This window comes from Cyanistes caeruleus, chromosome 2, assembly GCF_971803275.1.
Source record: "Cyanistes caeruleus chromosome 2, bCyaCae1.hap1.1, whole genome shotgun sequence".
Classification (NCBI taxonomy): Eukaryota; Metazoa; Chordata; class Aves; order Passeriformes; family Paridae; genus Cyanistes; species Cyanistes caeruleus.
In genome coordinates this window covers 82557067-82574925 of record NC_141702.1, presented here as the reverse complement: position 1 = coordinate 82574925, position 17859 = coordinate 82557067, and the positions used below count along the sequence as shown (strand labels likewise).

Below are 17859 nucleotides of genomic sequence, written 5' to 3'. Positions count from 1 at the left end.
CTGCTTCCATGACAGCATGCTCAGCTTCCCATGGAGGATATCCTGGGATATGTGAGGAAATGTGGTAGAGGGATAGCTGGCTGTGCTACAACCATCACTTTGGGGAAACTACCCAGTAGGGGATGGGCTGTAAAGCTGAGTCATGGCTGCGGGGAAAAATTTGAATCCTCTTGCTGCGTCTCTGTGTAACTGGTCCAAGATCTTAAGTGGTTGTTCTTTTATTACTTTACTGCATCAGACTAAGGGAAAATACTAGCTTTGATGAGTTGCCAAGTCCTTGCTGAATTATAACTACTAGAAACACCCAGAAGAGTGATGCTTGAAAGGACAGGAACAGATATATATATTTGCATATTATATCCTCAGCAATTTTAGCTGACATTGACAGGGGCCTTCAGCCACAAAGGGCCACATGGCAGTGGAAAGAGACTGTTCTGCTTACAGAGGGTGCGTGTACCCTGTAAACCACAGGGCTGCCCTCTGGGAAGGCAACCTGATTTAAGCAAGAGCTGGGAGCAGGCTGTGGGTCCCTCTTTTCATGGGGCTGTCATGATGATCCTGTGGAGGGATGCTTGCTGGCTGTGATGTGGTGATGTGGGGGAGCAGCAAAGGGACTCCCACAGTGCTCCCAGTCTTCAGGCAGGGGCATGTGCTTCCCTTTTAGGCCCTGCTTATACATCAAACCACAATGTTGCATTCTAAGGGCCAAAGCTGGCCCTTTCCAGTTTCTAATGTCTGTCTCAAAGACAAGCCAAGGCAAGACTTGCTCAGCTTTGGGATGTTCTATGTAGCAAGGCTAATACAGGAAGGCTGGGTATTCACTTCTATGCAGAGCATTAAAAAACAAAACAAACAAAAAAACCCAATCCAAAACCTCAGCTCCAGATATCTTTCCCTTCCAGAACCATGTTTTCTTACACAACACTGCACAGGGGGGTGACTACTATGAGAATTAACCACAGTAGGACATCAATGTGCAGCCTGAGCCTGTGTTCAATGACAGCTGGATGGAAGGTTGGCACAGAAATATGATAGCTGCAGTGGTGTCAGAGGCTGAGCATCCTCACAGGATCAATCTCTTCCTGCAGAGTGAGGTACTTGAGAAGTGCCAGAAATATAATGGACTGATGTTTTGGTGATGGGCTGTCTCAGCAGAGACACCATTATGTTATGAAGCTGCAAGAAACCTCTAATTTTGCATCATGCTATGAAAGTCAGGAGAGTTTTTTATGAACCACAAGCCAGACACACATCTCATAACATAATCAGATGTAAGAATACTCCTTAGTGCTTGTGCAGGACTGAATCAAAGCTTCACAGGGCACTTGAATCAGAATGATCAGAATGGATCTTGCCTTAACCTCGTTGTTACTTCAGGGCTCAGGACTATAAGAGTAATCCAGACACTCAGCATTTCAAATACATGCAAAGAAAGCTTTCCTGAGCTTCAGGCTGCTTTCAGTACTGTCAACCCAACGTTTTCTTTTTGCTAGTGTGTGTCTGCTCAGCAGCCAGAAGAAAAGCAAAATACATTTGAAGGAAGGGAGTGGGGAGAAATGTTATGAAATAAGAGATCAGAGGATCAAGAGCACTTTTAAGGCTCAAACATGCCACACACAAGCTCTGGGCCTGTGGTCAGCCGGAAAACATCAGTTTAAAATTCCACAATAGCCCTGGTATTTAATCCTTCTAATGCAAATTCCCCCCACCCCAGTCGTACATCGGCACTACTACTGTGGTGGCACAACCCGAGCCTTTAAGCCCTTTTGAAGTATGCAAGAGTCCCTGTTTCTCAGCAGGAGGGCTGGGAAGCTATGTCAACAATGTCAAAAATGTTCCTGTGATTACTGTACCTTTCTGAGCAGAAACCAGGAGAGAAAGCAATTAATGCCTCCTAATCTGGCTCATAAATAAAACTTGTTCTCAGTGGAAGCGTCATCTCTGTAGCCCCTAATTAGGATGGCTCTTTGTCACCTCACAGCCTTTGACATGGGAGGAAGGAGGCCCATTATCTTCCTCTGCCCAACACCAGGGTTAGATGCACACTTCTGCAAGTGAAGCCACGTGTCTGAATGCAGTTGTAAGCAATACTGTGTGCCTCTGTGATATCCTCCATAGTTTGATTCCCAAAGCAGTCAGATATCACAGGGCCTGGGCATTGGGGTCTTGGCCAACCCCTGTGCTGAGCAACTATAATCCAAGATGTACAAAGGGTGAGGCAAGGGGAAGGAGCCAGAAGGCATAGCTGTTGACATATGATGGAGAACTGTAGACCACTCCAAGTCAGACAGAGGGAGAGGCACAGTGTGTATTGGCAGATAGTCCAGCCTTATCAACAGCTAAAGTGCATGCCAAGTATTTCCACCAGCCTCTCCTGTGTAAGCAGAGTGACTTCCTATCAGCATCAGGAGTGAGATCTTGGAAAGCCATGAGCAGTACTTAAAGATCTGTTCTCAGAGGGTGTTCAAGTGTGTCTGCATTGCACGGTCATTCCAGGTCTTTGGCACAAGGGTGCTTTGTCCTTGGGTATCCTGGGGCGTCTTCCCAGTGGGTAAGATGAGCCATCAGCTGCAAAGCAGAGGGCAAACCTCCTTCCATGGGTGAGGCATCTCCATTAGAGACCAGACTGAGCTGGAGCAGTGCTCAGATTGTCTCACAGCCCTACATGAGAAACGTATGTGCAAAGACCACTCGTGTGCCTGGGGAGGGAAATGCATGTGGGCGAATGGGCTGAGAGAACACATCTGACATGAGGGAGAGGTAAGGGAAACATGGAAGTAGTTAATTCTTCTGAAAGTATGGGGAGGCAGGGCATAGCTGGTGGGGTCATAGCAGGTGATAAATACCTCAAGAGAGGACAAAGAGGGAGATAGTGGAATGAACCTGAGACAGCAGGAAGGATGATGGCAGTGGCAGGTGTGCAAGGGAAAGACAGCTAACTGTAGCCCAGGAAAGGCCCATGCATGTAGGAGGTCGTCCTCACCGCCTCTTGCCCATGGTCCAAGTATGTGTGGGATGGAGCTTACACCTCCAAGTTACAGACCATGGGAGACAACCTTATTGGCACTTTCTTGTTTGTCAGTAACACCAGAATTAGCCACTGAAGTGTAACCCAGGTCTCAGCTCCCTGTCTGAGATCTGACCCCACCTATTGCTTTCCAGCTCTAGGACCTGCCCTCATACATGGAAGAGAGTCCAGGTGGGAGATGAGCACTTGGAGTTTGCTTTCTCACCATCAAAATACCAAGCCATTTCCATGGACATCCATCATCCTTGCTGAACATACTGCACCTTGCAGGGAGAAGCATGTCTTTGCAAGGAACTTGCGCCCACAAGCACACAGCATTTTTGGTGGAACCATGCAGGGGAGTTGTCAGTCCCACCTGCAGCCAAGCACACCTGCTGTCAGGTCAGAGCACTTCTGCAGCACTTTTAGATGAGCCTGCAGGAAGCATTGTACCTGTTTAACTTCAGTAATGTGAAAATCCTACCCCTTGAATGATGGAGCGAAAAACCATTTTGGATCCTGTGGAGTGGGGGATGATATAGGAATTTGTGATTCAGGAATCTGTGATATAGCATTTTTCCCTGCTGTTGACTGTTCAAGCCTGCAATGAAGCTAGGCTTACCACTACTGTCCCCATCAGCAATTCTGTTAAGAGGAATTTGAGTTTTTATGGTCACTGATAAGATTAAAGTCTTTGTTGCAGCTGGATGAGGCAGACTCAGCTGCAGGCTGTGTAAAAGCACTCCTGGGAGGGTAGAGTGAAGGTAGTTTTGTTGCCTTCTTTGGGAATTCCCACACTTGCAAATGTTTGGATTTCATCTGAACTGCAGTCTTAACTCTATGCTTGCTGGTGTGTGAAAGATCTAAACCTGTGGTTAAAAAGGACAGGAGTCCCTTGGGGTGGGGTTTCCACTACCTTCTTGATGAGCTCTGCTGACATCCAAAGTACCCCTGTACATGTCCTGAAGGACAGGTGCTGAGGGAAAACATCAGGCACAGTTCCCCTTCCTCCTCCAGGGATGGTTCTCCTCAAACAGGCTTCAGCAAGGGCAAGACGATCAGTACCTTGTGCTCTGCAGTCCTTGCACAGCCAGGGGGATGCTCTCAAGGGTCTCCACTCAGGAAGTCTGAGGCTAAATGGCAGGACCCTGGTCTTCCCTCCATTACATGACTGCAGCAGTCATTCTGTTATACTTCCAGAGCTGTAGAAAACATTCCCCAGAAGATCCAAACCAGACCTGCAGCTCCTACCGTTAAACCTCATTCCCATGCTGAGTCAGCAGCCAGCATGAACTTGGGTTCTTGTTGGTGGTCCTTCCTTTTTCTTGCCAGACCACTGAGTTACTCTGTGGAGAGAGAATGACTACCTTCAGTCACTGCTGACACCTCTTCCCACCTGGAGGACCATGCTCCCACACTGGGATCTGGCACCAAGGAGCCCCAGGGCCTCACCGAGGGCAGTGCTGGTGAAGGAGCATTGCTGGCAGCTCTTCTTTGCTGTTTGTTTCCTCTGCTGATAGGTGGAGGTATTGCTGGGTCCAAACTATGGACCTGTTCCCTGTGATCCACCCTAATATTTTAAATTTTAAAAAAACCCAAACAACCAACCTCTATATATCAAATGAGCTATGGCTTTAAGCGTCAGGTGTGCCCTAAAACCTATATTTTCTTCTGTGCTAAAAACCTAGTTTGCCTTCTCCTTCTGATTGTCTTTGAAGTGCTATTCAGTGACTGGCCTCTGTCAGGTGCACCCTGAAGGACAGAGCACTAATTCACTTCATCTTTGATGGGAAACATCAGTGTCATAGGCCACCCATGGAGCAGGTATTTTTTTTGCTTGAAAATTCAGGAGAAGGTAATGTCGTGACTTAGAGTTGAGAGATACCCAGCTCTGAGGCATGCCTTGGGCGCAGATCATGGACTGTCTGAAAGGGCACAGAGGGGAATGAGAAGTACTCTGTCAAGCTGCTGCAGCTTTCTGTAACTCGTCAGTTTCATTGTACAAGGGCACCGTGCACACAGGAACCAAATTGGGCAGGCTGAGGTTCCCAGTGCCCTTTCCACTTGTGCCAGGGGTATAAGGTATTCAAGGACACGTGGGAAGCACTGCTTCCATTTTAAGAGAATTATTCATAATGAGCTCAGCCTGCTGCTGCTTCCTCTCTCTGAGGTGCCATCCTGGTTCTGCAAGTTGTCCGTAGGGCACATCCACTTCCACTGTGGTACCTTGTGAAATAGGGTGGCGCTGTTAATCAGGTTTACAGACACCAAGACAGAGGAAATCATGCTTGTCTTTGCAGATCAAGGTCCAAGTGACTTGTCCCAGGTATCACAGGGAGGCAGTAGTATCAAAATGAGAATATCAAGGCTTGTCTGTGCCTGGAGCACTGGCTCCAATCCCCAGTTGTGCCTCCCTGCAGCCATGGTGACACCTTCAAGGGGCTGAGGAGTGAACAGAGAGCTGTGGTGCTGCATCCTGCTGAGAGAGGCATGGGGCTGTCCTTGCAGAGTGCTTTGCAGAGTCATCTACATCAGGTGCCAAAAATTAAAGGAACAAATGAAAAGAGATATTGGCAGAATAATGTGTAAGAGCAGGTGCTGTCCTGCGTCAAATAAACAGGGTTGATGTTGGAAGGCTTTGCTCCCAGTCTCCTGGGATCTAGTCCCACTTATGTATGTGACAACAGGGACACAATCCCACAACATTTCAATTTCATGTAATTTTAAATGGATATTCTTGGAAACAACATGCAAAGCAGTGCCATGACTGTGACCTGCACTTTGCCACACAGGTAATTACTCCAGGCTACAAAGCTGGTGCCATCCTGTCACGGGAGTGCTCTGAGCCCAAGCTGGGTAAGTCACTACACAGAGCACTTCCTATCACTCCAAGAGCTGGCACTGATGGTGGGAGTGGCAGCTCCTGGGGATGGGGTCACACTACAACACCTGGGGCTTCAGCAATGTCATATTTCAGCAGGGCTGCCACCAGCAGAGGTCCCGAAATACCAGTTTTAATTAAAAGCTGTATTTTCTATTATGCTACACAACTCATATGTGCTGACTATTGCTCTTTCACCTCGCTGGGGCTAAGTCCACACTCTTTAAAACATGTCATGTGTCAGTCAGACAGAGCCCTTGGGGGCTACAGCACTCAGAAGCCAGAGCTGGGTTCAATGAGAGTAATATGTAGGAAACAAATGGAAGAGGACAGAGGGACCATGGGGGTAGTGGGGGAAGATCATGAATGAAAACAAAGAGACATGAATGAAAACAAAGAGAATGATGAGATATTGGAGGCAAGAGAGTAAAAAGAAAGAAAAAAAAAAAAAAAAGGAGCTTTTCTGCACGGTAAAGGAACACCAGATGCTTTTCTTGGAATCAGTATAATTTTAGGCACAGAACATGCCCAGAACTCTCCTCCTGTCTCTTGTGAGCATTGGTCCATGTAGAAATACAAGGGGAAGAAAGAAGGATGTCTTATGGTAACAGTGGATGGAAAAAGCAAACGTACAAAAGTTTATAGATTTACATGAAATCTCTCAAGCACTACTGAGTGAAAGTGATCTTCCAGTCTAGACCTTCTCCTGCCTCCTACAGCAATTCACACCAACCTTTCTGAACAGGAGAAGTTCCCATTCTTTTTCAAATGTTTTGCAATCACTGATCTCCATCTGGAGCCCTCTCTTTACATCCCTCTGACCCTCCTTAGTATCCTGTGCATGACCACTGTGTTTTCTCCAGCAGCTGGCTGGGCTCTGCCTCCTCTTGTGTGTTGGCACGGTGGTCATGCAGGTTGGCACAGGCAAGCACCATGCAGCTGCCAGCACAGCTCTCTGGAACATGGCCGAAGTCTAGCTAGATCCTAAGGCTGGTGATTAAGGGGTGAAGGTCTCTTTCTTGCTCTGTCTAGTCTCTTGGCCTCAGACATGTCTGGCCTCCTGCTGCCTCACTAGAGCTGTGTGAAGGGCTGCTTCAGAGTTGTCTCCATGGGGTCCTCACAACTGCGGTGGCTTGCAAGTGGCACATTCCCTGTGGTCCTCTGGACAGGGCTCACCACCCCAGGGACTGCCAGCCTCCCAGCAGATGGTGGTTCCCTGTCTTGAAGCCAGCAGTTGCGAGCTGGAAGAGGTTGTGGCCACTCGCAGAAGGCGTGGCTTCCCTGTGAGAGGGATGGCAGTGAGCCAGGAGATTGGTTGAAATACAGGGTAGCTGGGGTTAGCAGCTGGGGTTAGCATCTTGCCCTCCTGCTGGCAAGGGAAGTAGGGCTGTGTCGCCTTATCTCCCATCACCTGTAGATGGCTCCTACATACTCCGGGAGGGCTGGAGCAAAGCTGCCTCAGCCCAGCGCCCCGAAACCTCTGCCAGTGATACGGCTACAGTGTCCTGCAAGAAGGAGGAAAGGGGAGGAAAATTAGCCCACTATACCCTTCAAAATTATGCTTGGCTCACATGGAAGCAGAAAGGAAAACTTAAGTCCTGCGTCTGCTCTTTCCTCTGACTTCCCATGCCTAGAATGAGTAGATGTTTGGCTTTCCTGTGATGATGTCACAGAAACAGAGTTGTTGGAAATGACCTCACACTTTTGCCCTCCTGCTTGACAGGGACATGGGGCTGGGGCACATGACTGTGGGGCTTCAGTAACACAAGATGGGAGCCATTTGCCCTGGTTATATTAAGAACATTTCACAGGCTCTGGCCTCTTGGTTTAGTTCACTCAGTGGGATCCGGTGTCAGCAGTTTTGAAAACACTCCTCTCTCCAATAGCAGTGGAAATTCATAGAGTCCCTGTGAGACCATCTCAGCATCCACAGGAGTGCCCAGAGTGCCAGAACAGGCTAAACATAGCACTACTAATTTTGGCGAGGTTAGGTGATCACATAAAGAGAGATGGGGGAGGAGAGTCGGAGAGTCGGTGAAATTAGCAATGCTAGGCAGGGATAAGTGGGAATGGGTGGTTAAAGGGTCTCACTAGTGGAGTCCTGAAAGGAGCAGGGTTATAAAATGTCAGTAGCTGGTTGCAGAAACTCACTTCTCTTGCAGTGCCACCAACAAATCTTTGTAAGGTAGCTCCCATTGCATGCAGAGTATGTCTGCCTTCCATATAGAATAACCAGGAGGGATCCTGTGTTTTAGGTAAATGACCTGGGAAATGCAGTGAATTAAATGATCTCTGCCACAAGAACAAAGATGCAAACTGACTTTTTAAGTGACTAGGAAGCTTCAGGGTGTTTGCACTCAACACCTACTTGCAATGACGCTTCTGCTGGAGTTTGTATGACATCCCACAGCTCTGCTAGAGTGGTGTTCCTCAACTGAGGAAGGACACAGTCATCTGGTTTAGCTTAACCTACTGCTGAAACTGGTTCACACTAAAAATTTTGCACTAAAACAGATGAGGGAGAGCTCCCATCAGCCAGCAGGGAGTGACTGGCAGCTGGGCTGGGTAATAGCTTTGCTCTCTCTCTTTAGGACCACAAAAGGATGTTTTTCTCTGCCCTAGACAAATCAGTCACTCAGCCTAAATCGCTTCTGAAGGTCCAGACATATGGTCTGTCACTGGAGATTGCTGTGTGTCAGCTGGACAGAGGAATGGATTCTGTGTGTGAGCACTTCACAGATATGGGGTGGGGGGGTGCAGGTTTCACCGCTGCCACAAAATGCTTTTGACTCCTCTTTTTTTGTGGGTGAGGAGCCTCGGCATGGCTAGGTACTGTGCCTCAGCTCATGTATTAGAGCTCATGGAGCTTTTACAATCAGTTGCACTACTGAAAACCAAAATTATAGCAAAAGAGCAAATCATCTTTATCAGGAAGACACTGCTCCCTTTTAAAGCCAAAGCTCACTGATTCGGTGGCTAGGGTGTCTATATTTCTGCTGGTGGAAATAGATATGAGGCCATCTGAAACACGAGGGCTCTTCTTACCCATGTCAGCTGGAAATTCACAGCTTTGTGTTTAGTTCCTTGATCCTGCTCCTGGGACAAGTGCAATTTCCCAGCAGTTAACTGCAGAGAGATGAGAGGCTCATAAATTGATTGGCCTCTAACTAGCTCAAGTGTTAACTGAGTTCATGATCTGGGCAGGACAGGGACCAGCTTTCTTCAAACAAAAGGGTGAAGGCAGGGGAGAAGGAAGTCCTCCTGAGGAGCTTCCACTCAACAAAATGTTCTTCAATGGCCCCCACTCTCATATGATTTGAGCATTTGGCATGAAGACAAGTAAGGCCTGACAAAGCTCATGCTACAGTATCAGGTGCATGCTTTAGAGACAAAAATAAGTATTGGCTTCATTTCCATGTTCCCTTATCACTGAACCCCTGCCTTCAGCCTGGCACTGGGCACTGAACAGCTCCCTTTGCCAAGACTCTGGATATAGATAAGAAATAATGTTTATGAGATGGACAGTGAGATTATTAAGATGCCGCAGGTGGGATAAAATATTGTGAGCTCCTCTGAAATGCTCTTCAAGGGCTACTTTACCCACACCTGCTTGTTCTCCACCTCTCACCACAGACATCTCCCCAGCTCAGCTGGTTGCTACATGAAGTGTGAAGACTAGGACATGGTGGCTGCTGGCAGCAAGGATGTTATTACTGCAGTGTTAATTGCATTTCTTATGTAACTATAGCAGCCTATAGTCATGTATCTGGGAGGTCAAGTCACTTTGCAGTTAATTGATGAATGAATGTTAAAGAAGTAATGAGAAGAGATATCTGAGCTTCTACTCAATTCCCATGCTAACCACATCATCACAGTATCATTATATGCTATGCCTAAGCCATACTCCTCTGATCCTTCTTGAGAAGAACCCTACTTTCTTGTGAAATTGAGCAGCAAATGCCACTACCTGAAACCACGTGTTCAGATCCCCTGAAAATTATGACCTCTGCATCTAAGCCCCCTTTATATGCTTTTTCTAAAACTGCACTTTAAAAATTGGAGCTATCTTTTGTGTGTCCAAGGAGGCAAAGCTCCAGTAATTTGGTCCTGCAATCAGCTGACGCTTTCCATGTGGTGATTGTCTTACTACTCATTAAAGTTTCTGTCTGAGCGTCCAGAACAGAATGTTACTTTGAATCCTGTTCCTCAAACTGTGACTCACTTATGGGTTCTTATCACTCATCAGGGCTATAGAAGTAAAGGTTAAAAGCAAGAGAAATTTAACAGCTCAGGCCTCAAGTAAGAGTGAGATGGCACAGAACTAACTAGATGTTCCCCAGGTGACACTTTCACACAAGGCTCCACAGACACAAGTCTCATCTCTAGCCAGATTTTTCAAATGTGTCCTGCCAACAGTCTTCCCCTGCTCTTCCAGTGCTGGAGTAAGGACTGGACTTGGGCTAGGAAGTTTACCAAGTGTTTTTGTCGTAGCCTTTACTAGGACATTTATTCCAGCAATATTAATTACCCAATGGTTTTCTCTCGCTCAAAGGAGGGCAGAGTTCTTACTGCTTTCAGGGACAGTTGTAGTCCTGAGGTGAAATAAGCTGAGTTGTTGTATTCCGTGGTTTCTTCTCTCAAAGAACTCCCTATCCAAAGGGAGGCTATTACTATCTTTCATTTTCAGAAATGGAGATTTTACAACCTGGGGTTTGGACTAGACTCTCAGAGACTAGGACATCTGCTTCCAATTGGATGTTCTTGAAAGTCTCTTCCCTTAACTTAGACCCCTTGGCTTCCTATGGTTTGTTTTTAAATTTGCCCATTGGTAAATCTTTCCATTCCTCTGTTACATAGAGTCATGGGACCATTTTATGCCAAGCCTTCCCCAACAGGAGTAGTGAAGTTCAGGTGAAAACCAGTATCGAACAGATGAGTTTATCTCAACAGTTCTGTCAGGCAGAAGTAAGTTGCAGGAACAGCATGAACATTGTTCATCACACAGCTGCATCTCACCTGTACTCAGGTGTCTATGCTCAGATGTGTGCTAAAATTCATATATCTGCATGTCTTCCACTTTTTTTGGTGGCGGCAAGTTTTTGGCACATGAGGAGGAGTTTGTACATGTGGCAGCAGTACCTTGCATGTGCTCATCTCAGCTAAATGTCAATGAATCACTTTGATTAAAGCTCTTCTTAACATTTGAGAGCACATTTTCCTGGATATATTAAACTGTGGACAAACATCATCCACATGCTTTGCAATGGCCTCATTAGAAAGGAGGCAGAAATGATGAAAGCTTTGAGCTAGAGTGAGGGTGTGTCAGGCCTTTGGATCTGGGTGTGTAAACAAGGGTACAACAGATTTTGTGAGTATAAACTCTGCAGACTTATAAGACTAAACTCCTGTGACATATTTATGTTTCCTCATACACAAATCACATTGACTCTCACACTCCCCTATCATGTGGAGTCACCGGACTTCAAACGGAGTGGAGGAGGCAGCTGGATTCACTAAACAACATCTTTGGCACTATGAACGTGTGCCAGATAATAAGGAGAGAATCACAATTTAAATGTCAAACTGTATCACATTTCCATAACAAAGTCAGAGAGGATTTCCCTCTCTGCCTTTCCTTTCTGTTTAACTTGTTTAGGGAGCAGAGGCTGCTCTTTCCATGCTGCGGTTTTCAACCCCTGCAAGATGTACGAGGGACATTGTTCTTGTGATACTTGCTTCCTTCATGAGATAATTTGCTGAACACTTGAGTAAAACTGTGTAACAGAAGGAGCCAAAGTTGTCTCAGAGGAAACTATTTAAAACCTCCTGCTCAGCATGATGCCTGCTTACAAAGAGAGCAAGAGCTCTGCTCTTTGCTCTCTGCTAATAATACCTCCACTTTGGTCTCTGGAACTTGAAGCGCTTTCTGAGCACTCTTAAGAGGTATATAAAGCTGATCTGTGTATGAAGCAAATGAGGAAAATTTTCATGTGAAATCCAGTGTTGCATGGGCTCCCTCTCAAGACTATTGCAGATGCTGTGTTTGATTGAAGCTGTGCTAAAGCTGTCCAAGACTTAGATAAAAATGGAAATTATGGGAAGTTTCAGGTGTTTGGCAATGATAAGAAACCTTTTAGACCTAAAAATGAATATCTTCCAAGTATCCATCTTTTGCCCACATGGAAGTAACATGATGACTTGCCAAATAGGGAGGAACTAGACCCTGAAACAGGAAAGAAAAAAAATCAACGTGGACCAAATATCATCTATTTGGAGAAAAAAAGCTTCCCAGGCAGATTTTACTGCAAATACTTAAGTAAGTGACCATTTGTACAATGTCTCAAGGCTATTAGTGTTCTGAGCATTATCAACTGTTGTTTAATGGTTGCTGTTACATTTGACATGCAACTGAAGACCAAGACGGAAGTTGCTTCCCTTAGCAGCTGGCTCTTGTCCTTTTGAAGAATATCTCAAGTCCTGAGCCAGCCCTTTCTGACCTCCATAAACACATCACTTGCTTTTATATACTGTAATAAAGGAAGCTACACTCTGTTTTGCCTGGCTGTGGCTGCCCTGGCCTTGCACAAGCACATCCAGCAGCTGGTTGTAAGTTTGAACCCTGGGGTTCCTGCAGCAGCACCTTCTGTGAAGGCGAGTGTGGAAACCAATGCTACTGGATAATGTCTGAAGCCACCAAAGCTGCCTCCCAGCTAGGAAGCCCCAAGCAGACAACAGTCCATTTCCCCGGCATCCCAAAGGCTTGCTGAGGAGAGCCACCGATAAGGATTTGGTGCAGTGTTTCTTCCTCATAGAGGAAAACTGGAGGTGGGGTTCAGACCTTTTTGTGGCAGAGGACCATGAAAGCCCTCCATGCATTCCCACCTTTGTGATTGGTTTCCTTTCCATCTTCCCTGTGCATATGACCTCTCCATACTTACCCATCTGCTCTGGTTTTCTGCTTATCTCTGAAGAAATTCAGGATCACTCACAACATTTTTATGGGATTTCTCCACAGAGTTCAGTCCTCCATTACAAGGTATCTCTTTTTTTTTTTTTTTTTCTTTTTCTGTCCACATTGTTTCTTTATGTAAGGTGTAAAATCATCATATTACAGAATTACATAATTGTCAAAGTTGGAGGGGACCCAGAATGATCATTGAGTCCAACTCTTATCTGAAATGGTCCATACAGGGATCAAACCCATGACCCTGGCATTATTAGCACCATGCTCTATCTTTCAAAGGGCTCCACAACTACCTGGAAACAGATTGTAACGTGACAGCTTGCATTTTCACCCACCGCCTCCTCCAGCAATTTAACATCAGATTTATCCATGCTGAGGTGATGGAGCCCCTTCCCATGGTCTGCATGTTCCTATGCTCAAGTTCAACCAGCTGCCAATGACCACACAGCTGTAGCAGTCCAGGACTCAGCTGGCTTGAAGGAACATGCTTCTTAAGTAGACTCTGATGCCCAAACCAAGCTTTACCTTTCCTCCCCTGCTTGGCTGTGAGGTCCGTGGCCCTTCCAGCTGAAACTACACCTTCCTCCATTCTAAGTCCCTTCAAGCTGACATATTTTGCCCAGATTTTCCTGCATCTACCTGCAGCACTCTCAGCTAGGACATCTGTTGCGTTGTGTCCTGCAGTATCTCATAAATCATCTCCATTCTGCCAACTAATTGCAGGCTCCAAACCTGGGTTTGCCGGGCTGTGACTTGCCTGGTTTGGGCCTGTGAGCACCACAGAGATATGAGCCACCTCTGTCCCTTGGGAAGCTCCTGCAACATTTAATAGAAAAACTTAAACCTGCACATGCCCAGAAATTTCTCATGTGGGTGGTGTCTACTGGAGCTGCTGCTCCTTTTGCTAACTTTGACTGTTTCACAGCTCCTTTGTGTTCTACTCAGCTGCTGCCTGCTTCCAGCTTTTGGCTGCCTCTGGCCAAATACAGTGATTGCCACTGTTTTGAAGCAGACATCTTCTTTCCAAAGTATGTTCAGGTCTGTGCATGGCAAGGAGTAAAGGGAAAGAAGCCAGGGCCAAGCAGCCCCAAATTAAGCACCAGTGGCCCTCTCCCTGCCCAGTCCAGCTGCAGGTTTATTTGCATCTCCAATAGAGTTTTTAGTGTGATGCATTGTGCAAATATGTCTGAAGGAATTGTGCCTGTGCTCCCCACAGGTTTCTCTGCTGAAGATTAGGGCAAAAGGCCAAAAGATGCATTTCTGGACCTTATTTTCTATTCCATCTTTCTCCACATTCAAACTTTCATCCTTGCCCTTGCAACAGATAGGCAATTTCTGTTGCACGTCTTCCCACAGCAGTGCCCCACATGCTTGTCCCTCCTTGCTGATACAGAAAGAGCTGCTGTTGCACGTCCTCAGGCCTGGTGTCTCCCCAGTTTTCTCATAATATTCCATCATGGAGCCCTGAGCCATATGTGCAGTGTGGCCAGTGAAACCATGGGTTTTTTATCATTTTGTTAGTATACCAGACCGGGATAAAGGGCACAGCTGCTGGCTTGACTATCTGGCATATGGGTGATCCCACAGAACCACTGCACCCCAGCCAGGTACAGCAGCTGAAGCTGCCATTTTAACTTCTGCTATATGCAGGTTATTTTGCTTTTGCAAGAAGAATTTTTTGTTTGTTTGTGGGTTTTTTGGATTTTTTTTTGTTTGTTTTTTTAAACCAGTTTTGTGTATAGTAGATTTCTTTTCAAAAAAAGTGGAAGGGGAGATGAAGAGAGCAGCTAACGCTGTGAAGTGTTGCTTGCCTCAGCAGTCCCCTTCAGCCATGGAGTGTGTTTCTGTTCCAAGGGAACCCTTGCTGTTTTTCTCTTCTTCTGCTCTGTGCATCCTCTAGGCAGAGTAGGAGCAAAACAATCCCTAGGCTGGCCATCTGAACTGTTAATTTCCAGATGCAGAGCCCAGGTTTCTGTGTGACCCTCCCTCCCAAGTGCCTTCTCAAAAACCTGGACCAAGTGATGTCCTTTCCAAGTCACACGCAGAGTGGTGACTGTACCCCAATCTCCTCCTGTGGCTCTAAGGAAGGTCCCTCCACATACTAATATGTAATACCTCAGGTCACCGAGCACCCCTCCTGTCCTGAATGCACTTGTCCTTGTGCAGGTGGAGGCTGTTTGCAGTGGAGGAACCAATGCAGGCTCTGTACAAGCCCAACGCTCAAGGTCACAGAAAGAGCCCAGGAAAGGAGGGAACTGCACCCCAGCTGCCCTAGTGCCATGTTAACACTGCTGCCACTGCATGGCTGAAATATTTCCCACCATCTGCACTGCTTTTCTAGAAACAGGGAAGTCACTTCTGGCCCCTCTCCGTCTGCCAGTCATCGATTTTGTTTTTTGCTCACTCTGATTTCTCATGGAGTTTAAACAGAGAAGCACAGATCTGACTCCCTTCTGGACTGTGCACTGGTATCCCAGGAGACCTCAGTGTGGTTTTGGAAAGAGTCTGTGTGTGCTCATTTGTACCTCTGAGAGAGGGCCAGGAGCTGTCTGCTGCAGGTGAAGTTTCTGAACACAGAAATATATGTGCTTATAATCCCTCTGGGATAAGCCCTGGGAAATGGGGATCAGAGGCAGTGCTGCCAGTCCAACATCCCTAATCTGCAGCTTCTTCCAAAGGGTCCTTTTACTTTGCTGGATCATCCTGCAGTGTCAGCTCCAGTTTCCAGAGATAGGTGGGCTGATGCCAGACAGGGCACTGGTGCTGCCCAGAACTGGCCAAGGCCCACCTTTGTGTCTGGCAAGCAGGAATGGCATCTCCACAGCTGCTGCAGACCTATGGCACCTTGGCTGCACATCTCCTCACAGGAGGTTAGGCAAAGCCTGTCCAAAACACCTCCTGTGTCTGGGTACACCTAATCTCCAAACCTGAAATCTCCACCCTGGTGTTCAGTGTCAGTACTCAAGATGCCTCTTTTTAGGAAAGAAAAAAAATAAAATGGAAAATAATAAAATGGGAAATAATAAAAGAGGCATCTTTATTAGCTAGAAAGAATATCCCTCCTGTTTACTTCATTCTTCATCAGGTAACCTTGTGATTCTGTGCTATTTTGGTGCTGACATTCCTAGGAGCTTACCGTAATGAGAAGCAAACACCACAAACTAAAATAACAGCATGAACCTAAGTGTAAGCCTTGGATTCCCACCTAGAGATTGACTCATCTCTGAGGGCTGCTGGATCTGCAGTTCAGTATGACCAGTGGAAAATTAGTGGGGGACCTGAAAGGAAGGGGGTCCAAATGGTCCAAAAGGCTGAGATTCCTATGTGCTGGTCCCTCCCAACCTGATGCTCTGTCTGCTGCAAAGCAGATCTCTGTGTTGCCTCTACAGGCACAATATCCACTGCAGTTTTTGAATCTTTCCTGTTCTCATGTCTTGTGTGTTGTTTTGTCACACAGTGCAGCACTGGCCTCAGTGACACGGTCAGTGCCATGCAGGGGCAGGTTGTGAACATGCTGAGTGTGGGGCAGATCAAATCCACCAAGGAAGGACAGGCAAGTGAGCATGTCATACCAGCCCTGAAGACCTCATGTACCTGAGGAGAGCAGCAGTTCTCACCCAGACACTTGCCCCAGGTCCCTAATAGCATGTGCTGATAGACTGCAGGTCTGTGGGGTGAAGGGCCTCTGTAGGACCAGCTGGCTGAATTGCTAAACCCACTCCAAAGCCAGATGGAAACCTGTGTGCGGTCTCTTAGACTGAATTGCACCATTTCTGGCTGTTGCTTCGGAAGCTAAAAGCCACAACACAATATTTTCTGTTATAAAACGAAACCATTTTAATTTTCAAAGCCCTGCCACAGTTTTATGGAGAGGAAGACGCATTTCTTTCCTTGTGAAACTTCATGACATTGGACAGGGTACAAAACAGAGGCAGACTTTCTCTTTAATGGCCATCCTGGAGCAGGCTGTGCAGCATCCAGCCTATCACCCAGCAAAGTCTCCTAAAGATCCCGTTATATAATGCAACCCGAGCTGCTGCAGGACTCCGTCTGAATTCACCTGATTAAATTATTAGCCTCATGTCCTGGCAAACATCTCACGAGGCTGCCTTGCGAGCTTCATAAATCTAATGCTGGGTTTCGGGTGTCAGAGCAACAGGGAAGTATAGTCCAGCTCAGAGCATTTGCTTCGAAACCGGAAGAGCTCTAAGCCCGTGGGAGTGCAAAGCCCCCATGAGGCTGCTGCCTGTCCAACAGCAAAGCTGCATCCAGCCTAAAATCATATCAGCTGCCCCCAGGGGCTGCTGGAACCCCATTCCCTGCACACCATCTTCTTTCACTTTAAGGACATAGGGAGAAGGGTTGAGATGCAACGTGGAAGCTGTCACAGAGGTGTGTGAAGAGCTCCCCTCTGTGCTATTTCCTTCTGACCACCTCCATAGGTGTCCCAAAGGGCTCATGGCATTGATTGCAGGCTGCCTGCTGTGCTCTGGCCAGGCTGCTTCCTCCCTGGCATGGTGATCCCAGCCACCACAATGTCCCTTTTCTCTGCTGGGGACAGAGGTATGGAGCTGCGTGGCAGGAGGACTCCACATTCAGCTCGTGCCTTCTGCCAGGCTGCGTTCCCCAGAGTACAGTGGGCATTAGAAAATTTCTCAAATTAGAAACTGACTTTTGGGTGTGTGCAGTGCCTGGCAAGCTCCGTCCTGTGTTCCCTGTCTAACCTTTGGGAAAGGCAGCCTCAGCATGCTACCCCCCTGTCACTCTGTGTCTCTTCAGGTGCCAGCACCAGGTTAACCTGGGCAACTTTATTCTGCAAGGTACAAGTCCACTTTTCCTCTGACCTTGGCCTCCACCTCTCTGCAGACACTGTATTGCTGCCTTGGATACCTCATGGATGCTCTGGAGAAGCTCCCAGAGGATCTGCAAGTGCAGAGTTCTCACACTGGCCTTCCCAGTGAGGAAGGGAGCAGGCAATGGCAAACAGCACTTCACAGAACCTTCACA

At 47.0% G+C, this 17859-nt stretch overlaps 1 long non-coding RNA gene across 1 annotated transcript in view; it reads left to right on the top strand.

Annotated features, from left to right (window-relative positions):
* The window catches only part of LOC111927562 (uncharacterized), a 70458-nt gene that overhangs the window by 9080 nt on the left and 43519 nt on the right, over nt 1-17859 (top strand). The window contains exon 2 of the long non-coding RNA XR_015283580.1: nt 5800-5863. This is a non-coding gene — a long non-coding RNA (uncharacterized LOC111927562). The remainder of the gene's footprint in view (nt 1-5799; nt 5864-17859) is intronic.